The sequence below is a fragment of the Marmota marmota genome, unplaced genomic scaffold, assembly GCF_001458135.2.
Source record: "Marmota marmota marmota unplaced genomic scaffold, marMar, whole genome shotgun sequence".
In the NCBI taxonomy this organism is placed as follows: domain Eukaryota; kingdom Metazoa; phylum Chordata; class Mammalia; order Rodentia; family Sciuridae; genus Marmota; species Marmota marmota.
The window spans coordinates 21,453,783-21,466,168 of NW_025999869.1; the positions used below are offsets into that span (position 1 = coordinate 21,453,783).

At 49.7% G+C, this 12,386-nt stretch overlaps 1 protein-coding gene across 1 annotated transcript in view; it reads left to right on the forward strand.

The window, feature by feature from the left end:
* Positions 1-328: 328 nt before the first annotated feature.
* Positions 329-12,386, forward strand: part of Fat2 (FAT atypical cadherin 2) — an 87,333-nt gene continuing 75,275 nt past the window's right edge. Inside the window, exon 1 of the mRNA XM_015492706.2 lies at positions 329-464. The gene's annotated coding sequence lies outside the window, so the exon portion shown is untranslated. The remainder of the gene's footprint in view (positions 465-12,386) is intronic.

Sequence of the window (12,386 nt, forward strand, 5' to 3'; positions counted from 1 at the left end):
CACTGTTCCGAGAGCCAAGAGGACTCTTCCAGGACCTCGTGGTCTCGCGTGTGCCCTTGGGCAACCCTACCTGTCCGCGGCCTCAGTTTATCTCTGTGAAAGGAGCAGGGGGTGGAGAAGGAGCTGGCTTCCCAGATCCCTCCCAGCCGTCGTCGTATTCCAAGACTTGTTCCCCTCGGTGAGTTCTGGGCCACAAACCAGTTGGCTTCCTCCCTGGGTGTCAGTGAGACAGCGCTGGTGGGAGGGGATGATCCGCCTCAGTTCCCCCTCCTCCTCTGCCTCCTCCTCCTGGGCTGGGACACACCTACTCCAACTTTCTCAGCTGCCTCTCAGGCTGGGGCTGCGCTGGGCGCCTTCCTGCTCGGCAGCAGCTCCGCACCTCCCTCCTCCCTCCCGGCCCTCGTGAGAGGGCTCCAGGCGGCAGCCCGCTCCTCTGGGGCACCCTCCCCCACCTGCAGGGACAGGTAAGCACTCCTGGAGGCTGGGAGGCTGGCGCAGGGGAAGGGGGCTGCAGAGCTAATCTGTTCTATGCTGGCCGTGGGGCTCCTGGAAGGTGGGGAAGGAACCAGGAGTTGGCGGGGGCAGACATGTGGCTGCAAGGACAGGGACTCCGGGGCCTGGATCCCCTAGGTACACTGAAAGAAGCCAGTGATGTAGCCAGTCTGGGAGCTGGGGATTGGGACTCAGAAAGGGACAGGACTAGGATTGTGATCTCAAAGAGGAAGGTCACACTCACATGCGTGGGTAGTTGGACTCTTGTCCCTGGGAGAATCAAAGCCCCTGCTTGGGCTTCTGGGGATCTGCTTTCACGGAGAGGTGGAGGAGATTCCCTTCATGGTATTAAGGACAAGTGCCAGAGGCAGGAATTGAGAGATGTTGGCTTCTTGTGCACACCCAGGTGGCCACAGGGGCCATGCCACAGACCCAGAGGGAGGGCTGGGAAAGTCAGATAACCCAGACAGCCCTGGCGCTCCTGCAGTGATTTACAGAACCTCCGCTTTCCCGGCTGTAAAATGGGGGCACACACTGTCACTAGGCGCCATGAAGACTAGGAAGCACAGAGTTCCGTGCTGACACAGGGAGATGAGGGAGTCACTCGGCTCTGTCACCCTGTCTCAGGGAACAGGAACCCCATGAGTATCTTTAGAGGCAGCAGAGCTGAGCAGAGCCCCTGGGCAAGTTCAACCCCTGCTGGAAGGGGCCAGAGCTGATTGCCTGAGGGTTTCCTGAAGAATCAGAAAAGCTGCCTCTGTCCCCAGCCATGGTCCAGAGCTGATGCCTGGGTTCAAGGCGGAGGAGAGGTGGAGAAACACCAAGGATGTGCGCCTCCTTGTACAGGTGGGGAGCCGAGGTTGGGTGGTTCCCATGCCCTCTGCGTAGGACACTTCTAGAGGTGATTATAGCTTGTGCTCATTGAACACTTCCTGGGTTCTGGTGTCTGGGTTGAGTACGCATGGTCTTTACGAATTTTTGAGTTTTTGTAGCTAGGCCGTGTGGCCATGTGAAAAGAGAATTCATCAGTTATGCCTCTGTGACTCACAGCTGTGTGGCCTGAGGATAGTTCCATTACCTCTCTGGGCTTGTTTCTCTACCTATAAAATAAAGGCATTGGATGATTATTAAGATTCATTCTCAATTAATTCACCCTGTTGAGCAGACCGAGCAGGAATTATCGCCTTCATTTTGCAGGCAAGGAGCCTAAGAGGCTCAGGGTCCCGTTTCCCAGTAAGAGGCTGGCTTAGATCACTGCCAGGGCTCTGCACCTGTTCGACTGTTTGTAGGAAGAGCAGAATGCACTATGCTGCTAGTCTGGTAGAGTAGAACAGTGAGTCCCCCTCTGCCACTAGTTCCCGTGCCTCAGTGTTCTCATCTGTACAGTGTGGGAGGGACTGGAATGAGTCAGGGTCTCTGGAACTCTCCTGATTCCATGTCTCTTAGTGGTCTAATCCTTAAGGGCTGGGGGAGCCAGGTATAGATGGGCAATGGCATCTGTATCTGAGTGTTTTGTGGGCAGGGGCTGCCAGGCCCCCTCTCCACCTGTTCTTGTGGGTTAGGACTCTGAGATCCACTCCCTGTGCACTCCTCCTTGGGTGGGACTGAACTCCCCTGGTCCTAGAAGTTCTTCTTCTAGTGACTCCTTAATAGGCTGCCACTGGCTCTGCCCTGACCAGGTAGGGCAGATGTGAGGGGCCACGAGGCAGGTGCTAAGCCTTAGAGGAGAGCCCCAGTGTGCTTGGGGAGAGAGTTGTCCCTGTGAGCACCTTCCTGTACTCCTTGGCTGGGCCCCGACTTTTGGGTTTCTTGCTGGAGTGGGTGGGCATCCCTCTGAGAGCGGCCCATGGTTCCTGAGCGCCCAGCACAAGTTAGCTCAGAACCTCAGGCCCAGGGTCTCTGTGACTCTAACAGTACTAATGCTTGCACTTATAAAGGAGTTTTATGAACAGTTTTATAGGGAAAGGTGTGGATCCAGATCCTGGATATTGCTAGCTGTGTGCCTGGACCTTCACGTCTCTAAACACCTTGGTCTTCTCATTTGAAACGATGAGGGATCTGAGTTCTTTCCTCAGAGAATTGACAGGAGAATTAAATGAGCTGACACATCTCAGGTCATGCATGCGATACACCGGGCCTTCTTTATTATGTTCACAGTCATCAATTAATGACTCTTCTCGCTTCCTCCTAGGGTAGGTATCATCTTATTGCACTTTGAAGTGTTTCCTCCTTAGACTGAGCACAATTTTTGTCTGAAGTTTCCTCTCTGACTAGGGTATAAGCCGTGGGTCTGTCTGGCTCTGGGGTCGTGTCCTGCGTGTGAAAGGAGGGCACTCTGTGTCTGTTGAGTGATCAGACGTACCTCCAGTTCTAATTCAGAGGAGAGCCCAGTCACAGGTGGCTGGGGGAGGGGGTCCTTGGAGATATTGAGCCAGTCAGATGGCAGCGCTGAGGCCTTCCCAGGAAGACTGGTGATTGGACTGAGGTCCCACGGTGAGTGGGGAAAGCAGGACCTGGCTCAGGTCTTTTGACTTTCCCCTGCCTCACTTTGCCTAGGTCTTTCCCAAAGTTTCTGTTTATTATGTGGGTGATGGGTAAATTGTGGAGGCCAGCAAATTGTCCCCACGTCCCCTGGAGGCCATTTGGGATCAGCAATGAGATGATGGCTAGACTGTAAGTCAGGGGACACAAATTTATCAATCGTCTTCTCTAGCACTTACTAGCAAGTGTTTATGTGTACATCACACACACACACACACACACACACGCACACACACACACACACCCCTATCTCCATTGCTCTTGCCTACGAATCAGCAGATATCTGTAACTGTGTAACTGGAAGGATCCTCAGGAGTTCCCCGAAGTCCCCCTTGAGGAATTATTGGTCCCTAGATTTTGAATTACTTGCCTCAATTCATGCCGCTGGTTTGGGATATCGATGTCCCGAGTTGGCGCACGCACCACAGCAAGCCACTCTTGAGATTGGGATTTAGATGATGAAAAGAGGATTCTCGTTTGCTGAGTCCCTCTCTGCTTATGTCACCAGGCTGGGCTCTTTCCCCTGTACCTCCTCTTCTCCTCTGCACAGCTGTCCTCACAATCCTCTACTGCTTCTTTATGTAGTTGCAAATGTTTTCAGTGTGGATGGAGCTGGATAGAGACTCAGAAAGGTCAAGCCACTTCCTCTAAGTCACACAGCCTCTGTTCTCTTCAGACACTTAGTTCAAAAAAACACTTAAGGAGCCTGTGTGATGTGTCAGGATCCCAAAGGCTCACAGTTGGTGGAGACAGGTCCATTTACAGATGGAGGTAGGTGGTAAAACCCAGGCAAATGGGCTGCCTCGGGGGCCCAGAGGAGCAATAGGACATTGGATACAGACTTAATGAAGGCTTCATGGAGGGGCTAGTATTGAATGTCAGTTTTGAAGGCTTAATGAGAATGAAATAAGAAAAAAAAAAAAAAAGAGGAAAAGACATTTGAAGGGAGAAAATAGCACATGCAAGAATACAACACTCAAAGCAGGAGGAAACAGATAACGTGCAGGAACCTGTTAAGCTGGGTGGGGAACATCTGAGGTCTGAGAGGTAGGATGGGGCCAGATCATTAAAGGCCTTGTGTGTCAGGTCAAGGAGCATGGCTTTAAAGTTGTGTTTACGTATATACATATACTTGTTAATGGGAGATTATAGACAGACACAAAAGTAAGGAAAATAGTATCAGGGACCCTCATCACCTGGCTTCCACAGTTCTGTTTCTTCTAAATCTCCAGCAGCTTCCCTACCAGATTATTCTGAAGCAAAACCAGGTAGAGGACTGCATCTGAAAACAGTTCCGTGTGTCTGCAAAGACTCCACACCACCGGGCATGACTTTCACTTGATAAGCATTGAGGTAAACTGAGGGAGTTTAAGTCCAAGAGTCCCTTGGCAAGGTGTCTTGGTGGGGTGGGGCATGAATTAAAGGAGGGGGTCGGATTGGAAGTTTAAGGTATCTCATTGTCTCCCCATTGGCTGATCCCAGTGCCTGATATTTAATTATTACTCACTGATTAACAAATTATCTTCTAAAACCCATCTCCTCCCGTAACGGGTGATACTTTTAGCATTTTCCAGTTTAGAGTCTGCAATAGAGAGAGAAATCCCTCCCCTGGCTCTTCTTTTTTCACTCCTGAGAGTACAGCGGCCCCTCCCAGGCCACCGAGGTATCAGGAGAACAGCAGTGACCATCCCCTGGTGTGGACAGGGAGCCCTCATGGAGAAGTCTCGGTTCCCTTTCAGCTCCAGTGCCCACAGCAGTTGGCCTGGCTTATGCACGCAGCCGGGGGGTGACACCAGCATGCATGTGTGTGTTGGCCCGTGTGTGCTCACGTGTCCTGTTGGAACCGCTTACCTGTCCCTGTAGCCTGCCTTCCTTGTGGGTCCTCCAAACAAATGCAGGGCTCACGGCACAAAGCGTCTCATTCTGGACACTTGGAAGCTTAGCGTGGAAGCAGCAGAGCTTGGGGTCCGTGTGGCACTGCGGTGGGACATGTGAGCTCCGGAGCCACAGTGCTCAGGTTCCAGTCCTGGTCTGACTTCTATCTCTGTGACCTTGGGATGGGATTCACCTCTATGAAGGGCACATAAACCACCCGGCATAGTCAGTTCATATGAACAGTCACTAAACCTAGCACCAAACATCTGGAACCCCTGGAAGATTAGGGAGTTGACTCAGAGAATCATGGCATCTTGCAAATTGGAATCCTAGAATCCCAAACTCTTAAAAGTCTATAATTAGAAGAATCTTATTGGATCCCTGGAGTATTCTAAATCCCACCACTGAAAAGATGCTTCTTTTTTAAAATTAATTTTTAAAAATTTACATATGACAGTGGAATGTATTACAATTCTTATTGTAATACACAGATAGAGCACAATTTTTCATATCTCTGGTTGGAAAAGATGCTTCTTACGGTGTCTGATGAATGGTCAGCATGACTTTTTAAAATTCTCTCTTCGAAACACTCAAAACCACAGGACATAAATTATAAGTTATTGCTGATGAATTTTAATAAAGTAAACTCAAACAGTGACTGACCAGCAATCAGAGCACCAAGCAGACATCATATCCCCCAGGAACCCTTCTGGTGCCCCTTGCCAGACACGGCCCCTTCTCCAAGTATGGCTGTTGTGCAACCAGCCTCTAAGGATGGTGAGAGTGTCCTTCCAGGGCTGCAAACAGTGGTTAGAACTCCACTTAGTAGAGGGGTCCAGTGAATTAACTTGGAAGTTGTTCAATTAAACTTTGCTCTTGAATTTGTTTTTTCTGCCACATTTTTGTGGCACTGTACTTTAGAGCTGAGCTGCTCAAATGTCTAGGGCAGTTATTTAAAAAAAAAAAAAATACAAGTTCCTTCGGCCTCATCCTAAGTCTGAATAAGTGGAATGTGGAGCATGCTGGTGGAGACAGGGAAGCTGTATTTTCACAAGCTCCAAGTGGACTCCGGATTTGGGAACCCCTGGGCTGGTGTGTTTGGAGTTTGGATTCAAGTCTGAGAGACCATTGCTTCCAACCCGTACTCCATATTTGCTGGCTGTTAACCTTGGGCAAGACTCTGGGTCTTTCTGACCCCTCATTCCTTCATTTGTAAACGGTGGCAGGAACAACCCCTCCTGGGTTGTGGAAGGGCTCTGAGACCCCTCTGGAGAGCTCCCACCAAGCTCCAGCTGCTACAGCCACCATGACTGGAGAGCCCATCCTGGGTGGAGCCCAGGAACTACCGAATTGGACCCCTGAGGCCTTGTGGTTAAGTCCTGGCTGAGCCTCTGACTAGCAGTGTGACCTTGAACCCCTTCCTGGCCTCAACTGCTCCATCTATAAAGTGGAAGTACTCCTTGTTCCCCAAGAGGGTTTTCAAAGGCATCAAATAGGAAATGGTCTAGAAAACTGCTCTGAGGACAGAAAAATGCTCCATTAAACTCCCTTTAACTGGCACTCAGCTAAACCTGGGCACCCCGTGGAAAATGGGCCCGCCATTGTCCTTGTGGTCCTGTGGAGGGTGGGCAGGGTGGGGGCAGGGAGTGCTGAGGCACCAGTTTCCACAGCCCTGGTTATGCCTGGAACAGCTCCAATGCCTCTTGGTTTCTGAGAACCGTCTCCTTCCTGGTTCCTGGGGCAGGCAGAGTCCAGGATCCCATAGCTATGAAATGCCATCCATCTGTAGATAGTCACAATGTTTTTATTTTTAAATGTCTTCTTTTAAATTAGAGCCTTCTTTGAAGAATTTTACTAATGTTTTTTTTTTTTTTTTTTAAAAAACGCTTTCTAATAAAATATAATATGCATACAGAAAAGTGCACAAATCATAAATGTACAGCTCAAGGAACTTTCCAGAAACTAGCTAGTGCTCCAAGATAAATAAATTAAAGCATGACTACCATTCCATAAATCCCCTTTGTGACCCTTTTAGTCACTAACCACTCCCATCCCTATGAAGGTAACTTTATCCTCATCTAATGCATAGATTTGTTTTGCCTATTTTTAAGCCTTATGTACTTGGAATAGCACACTACGTACTCTTTTATATACACTTCTTTTACCCCACATGATGTGCATGGAATTCATTTATACCATTGCCTAGAACAATAGACCCATTTCTTTGCTGTATAGTATTTCCATTACATGACCATTCCTCCATTTACATATGGGGCTAATCATTTGTGTTTTGGGGTCCAGGGGGTCCACATTCCAGTCTCAGGTCCAGTTCTATTTATTGCAAGTAAAACATGGTTCATGTGGCTGGGTCTCCACCTGGCAGGTACACAGACCTGTCTTCAGGAGAATAAAACATTTGCCTCTGGGCTTTGAGATGCTGAGGGACAGTGACAGGTACAGACTCAGAGACTCCCATGTTAAAGTCAGGGATGGGGGGTCGGGTCTGCTGCTGCTCGCTCACCCATCGGTTCTTCTAGTTGCCTTTAGAGATAACTTTGTGGCAGCTTTGCCTGAGGGCTCGTGTTCCCCCAGGAGTGATCGGTCAACCATCTACAAGGGAAAATGCCATTCCTCTCTGATTTCCCCTGCAGACCCACCACGTCGTAGTTCCTGAGGCTTTTAACACATGGACATTTAAGAATCCCTTCCTGAAGATCACAGTCTGTCCCCAGTGTCCCTTATCCCCTCTTCACCCGGGGCCTTGGACAGAGTCACATAGGGAATTTAGACTTTGAAATGAGGCGTGGTAGAGTGTGAGATCCTGAAGGGCTGGTCACCTTGTTGAGCAGATCCCAAGTGCCCGTCACACCAACATCACCCAGGGAACTCGTCAGGCACCTCTTCACGAGCCCCACCCCTGAGGATTTCGATTCCATAGATCTGGGGCGGGACGGGGAATCCTGAACGCCTGCCCCCATCCCCTTAGGAGATTCCTGATGGTGGGGACCACCGGTTTGGTTCAACAGGAGAACACAGACGGCCCAGCAGATCTGCTGCCGTCCCTGTCTGCTAAGGGCTGGGCAGAGAAGTTACCACAGAGACTCTACGAGGGCAGTGTTTCAGTGTGATCTGGAGCCGCGTGGCCAGGGGCCCTCTCACCCTGTGTCCCAACAGGATGTCCCCATGTCATCCCCCGCCCCTCTCTTGCCTCTGGCCCTGAAGTCATGTTCAGCCGGCTCAGAGGCAGGACCAGGCGCCTCAGACAGCGGAACTGCCCGTCTTGCCCCACTGCTAGGAGCGGTTCCACCTGCCATGACCTGCCTGCCTGCCTGGCTTTGTCCTAAGCTGTTCTGCTCAGAGAGAAGAGGAAGGTCAGACAGCTGGGCTGGGCCAGGCTGGAGGAAGTGGGACGGCGATGGATGCTTTGCTGAGAATCTGTCTGCTGGAACGAGAGGATCCGTGGTTATACACCGGTGTGGGGGAACCTCCCTTTCCTGGTCTCTCTTTCCATCTCTTGGGCATGGGGAGGCAGGCCAGGTACCTGTTAGACATGCAAGTGTTTTCATCCTAGCTTGGCTGTGTGATCTTAGAAGTTAGGAAACCTCTCTGAGTCTCATTTATATCATCTACCAAATGAGGATAATTATAGGGTTGCTCTAAGAGAGCCTAAAAGAGACAATGCATTCCAAGTGCCTACCAAGGGCCAGCACACGGGGAATGTTCAATAAATGTCAGAGATGACCAGGCGCACGTGTCTCTGTGAGCACTTTATGCCCCCAAACTTCACCATTGACAGGGCACCATGGGATGGTGGCTCAGGGGAAGGTTAGCTCAGCAAAGCAAGAGAGCAGGGACCAGATGGATGGACTAATGCAGGCCCCATGAAATGAGGGCATTTGATCAGGGCTCCCTCACTGGGCACCCACGTGGCCTCCAAGGAATAGGGACTCTGGTACCTGAATTGTCCTCTTCATCATCGCAGTGACCTCTCGTGGACTTATACAGGATGCATGCGCTGGTCACTTTACTTATTTATCTTATTTTGATCCTTGCAATAGCTGATGATTAAATCCCCTTGTCTATGTGTAGAAAGACTGGGGCTCAATCAAGCCCCCTGATTTGCTCAAGGTCATACATAATCAGCAGTGGGTCGAGGCTGGGCTCAGAGGCAAGCGCCTCTCTGCAGCCTGGGCTCGTGTCCACAGTGTTCTGTGGCCCTGACAGCAGCTGCCCCTCACCATGATGTGCCTGAGTTGGAGGCAGAACCTGGCTGGAAGCGGCCACAGGCAGCCCATGGCCTCGTGGATGAGGAGCCAGGAAAGGCTTCTGCGGCAGCAGCGTCTCAGGGACAAGGAAGAGGCCAGCATCCACTGTGTTGGTGGCTAAGGGGCCCGATGGCTCCTGGGCAGGCTGTTCATAGCATCTTGATAGAGAGGGGAATGTGTAGAATGACTCCATTTTACAAATGACATAAATACGGCCCAGAGAGGTCACCTCAACATGTCAGGGGCAGAACACAAAAGATCAGGAAATCCATGTGTCCTGGGAATCCAGGACATGGTGTCCCTTTGTTTCCACTGTCCTTCCTCTACTGACCATCTCATGGCCACTCTGCTGCCCCCCCTCTTAAACTTGGGACAAGAGCACATCTCCTCTAATTTTAATGCTGCTCAGTGGCTACTTGAGCTTTGCTGTAAATCTGCAAGGAGAGGATGCCACAAAGACCCACAGGTGTAGGGTGTGTGTGTGTGTGTGTGTGTGTGTGTGTGTGGAGGGTGCTCCCACAGGGGCTCCTGGAGCAGGGGTGAAGGCCAGCACACACAGGGAAGAATTCCTGCGTTCCACACATTTTTGAGCACCTACTGTAACAATAACGACAACCCACCGGCTATTTTCCGCACGACTGGCACTGGGCCAAATGCTTTCCGCTCATGCGCTCTAAAATCCTCTGGTGAAGGTGGTGGCTCCGTTTCACAAATGGGGAAACCAAAGCTTGGCTAGGCTACGCTGTGCCTTCCAGAGCAGAGTGAGGACTGGGGGCAGGCCCAACTCCAGAGCAGCTTCCATCTCCTGCACTCCTCTCCTAGCTCATGGGGAGGAAGACTGGCTTGGGGGCTCCCAGGAACCCCCAGGCTGGGAGTGTGGCTGGGTGGAGCGGAGCAGCTGGGGCAGTGCACCGAGCCAGGGTGCGGAGCCTGGGCTCTGGTTCCAGTTCTGCCATTGACACGAATGGGATTCACCATAATCTCTTCCCTTTTCTGGACAAGGTTTTCTGTTTTTACAATAAAGAGATCAGATTAGAGATTAGATAATACGACTTAAACTTCGCCCTAAGGAGGCCTGGGAATTTCACGGAGATGCTGAAGAAGGCAAGGGGGGTGAGGGGGATGAATAGGGGGCAGGACTCTGGTTCCCCATTCACATCTCTCACAGCAGCCCTTTTAAAATAATAAAAGCTAATATTTATTTAGCAATTACTAGGTGCCATGCACGTGCTAAATATTTACTATGAACCATCTGGTCCAATTATCTGGGTCAGGTTCAGTTCATATCTATTTTCTCAAATATATATATACATATATATATATATAGATAGATAGATATAGATATATATATACATCTATCTATCTATCTATCTATCTATATATATATACACACACACATGTATATATCAAAAAACCTTGTATATATTTATGGTATAAAATGCTTTTTTAAAAATTTGTTTTAATTAGTCACACATGACAGTACAATGATCTTGACATATCGTACTAAAATGCTTTGATATATGTATACATTGTGGGTTGCCTAAATTAAGCTATTTAGCACATTCATTAACTTATATATTTATCTTTTTTTTTTTTTTTTGAGGTGAGAACATGTACAGTTTACTCCCATAGCAACTCTCAGGCATAGACTCCACTATTATTGGTTTGGTCACCACTCTAGATAACAGAGTTCCTGCACTAGCTGCTCCTAACTGAAGTTGCCTGTCCTTTGACCAACCTTTCCTGCCTTCCCCAAACCAAGCCGGGATGACCGCCCTTCTAACTCTGCCTCTGTGCGTTCCATTGTTTTAGATCCTATAAAGAAGTGAGATCATCACGTTATATTTGTTTTTCTGGACCTGTTCTAGTTCACTTCAGGTGTTTCAGTTTTAACCATCTTGTCACAAATGACAGGATTTTCTTCTTTTTCGTGTCCCATTGTGTGCGTCTGTCCTCTTTTCTTTATGCGTTCACCCAGTGGTGGCCATTTAGCTGGGCTCCTAATCTTGGCTGTTGTGAACAGTGTTGCCATGAACTTGGGGTGCAGGTGTCTCCTTGACATGCTCATTTCATTTCTTTTTGGCTAGATACTCAACAGAGGGCTTGCAGGTTCAAATGGCAGTTTAATTTCTAGGTTATGTGTATGTGTGTGTGTGTGTGTCTGTGTGTGTGTCTGTGTAATTTCCATCCTGTCTTCCTAAATGGCTGTACTAATTTACATTTCCACCAAAGTGTGCAATTGTTGCCTCCCGCCCCGTTTCCTTCCTCACCAGCACCTAAGCACCTATTATCTCTTGTCTTTTTGATAGTTGCCATCCTAACAGATATTTCATTGTGGCTTTAAGACTTGATCCTTTAAAGACAAGGATAACAGGCTCAGCAATTGAGTTATCCCAGGTCACCCTGGGACTTAAGGAATATATGTTTGAAAACTCACCCTTCTGCAAAGGGTTCCATTGGATCCAAGAGGTGAGAGACACAGAAGAGTGAGCACCCTGCTAAATGAGGCCATTCAGCAGGGACATTGTGGCCTCTGCATGTCATTCTCGTTCTGGAAAGGAGTGATCCAGTCCTCTTGAAGAGTATCTCATGATTTCGGGGGACAACCTGTCTCTCTCCCAAAGAGCCAAACCAGACCACTGGGGCAGCCCTCTTTGCCCACACCTCCTGTCACATTGGGGGCCTCCTGGGGGGTACCTGGTTGTTCCCGGCCAGACTCTGCCCTGCTGCGTCTGCATATGGCTGAGGCCACATCTGTGCCCTGATTGGTCCCAAGCTCTTTTTCCTCTAAGCATTCAAACACTAGGGGAGGTTCTGGGTCCCCTGCCCTGTCTCCAAACCTTCTAATTGGTCAGCACCAGTCTGTACTTTCCTGAGCCTGAGTTGGTTTTGCTCTTAGAAAATTCCCCAAACTAAGGGGCCTGAAAGCAGCTCTTCAGGGACCCGAAAGAACCTCTTGAGAGGTTCTGAGGAGTCTCTCTTCCCCTGCCTCCTACCCGAGCTCTCTGGTCCGGAGGTTCCCTCTGGCTTAGGGAATTTTCAACTCTAAATGCTCCAGGCCTCTTCTGGGCCTCAGCAAGTATCAGGGTCTATAAACCCGAATTTCCCCCACAGCCAGGTGGTCAGCGTTCAGAAGTGTAGCCGGCCCTGTATAGGAAAGGTGGGGCCATCTTGAACACTGTTTTCTTCTCAGTTTGTATGGAGACGTGGGTA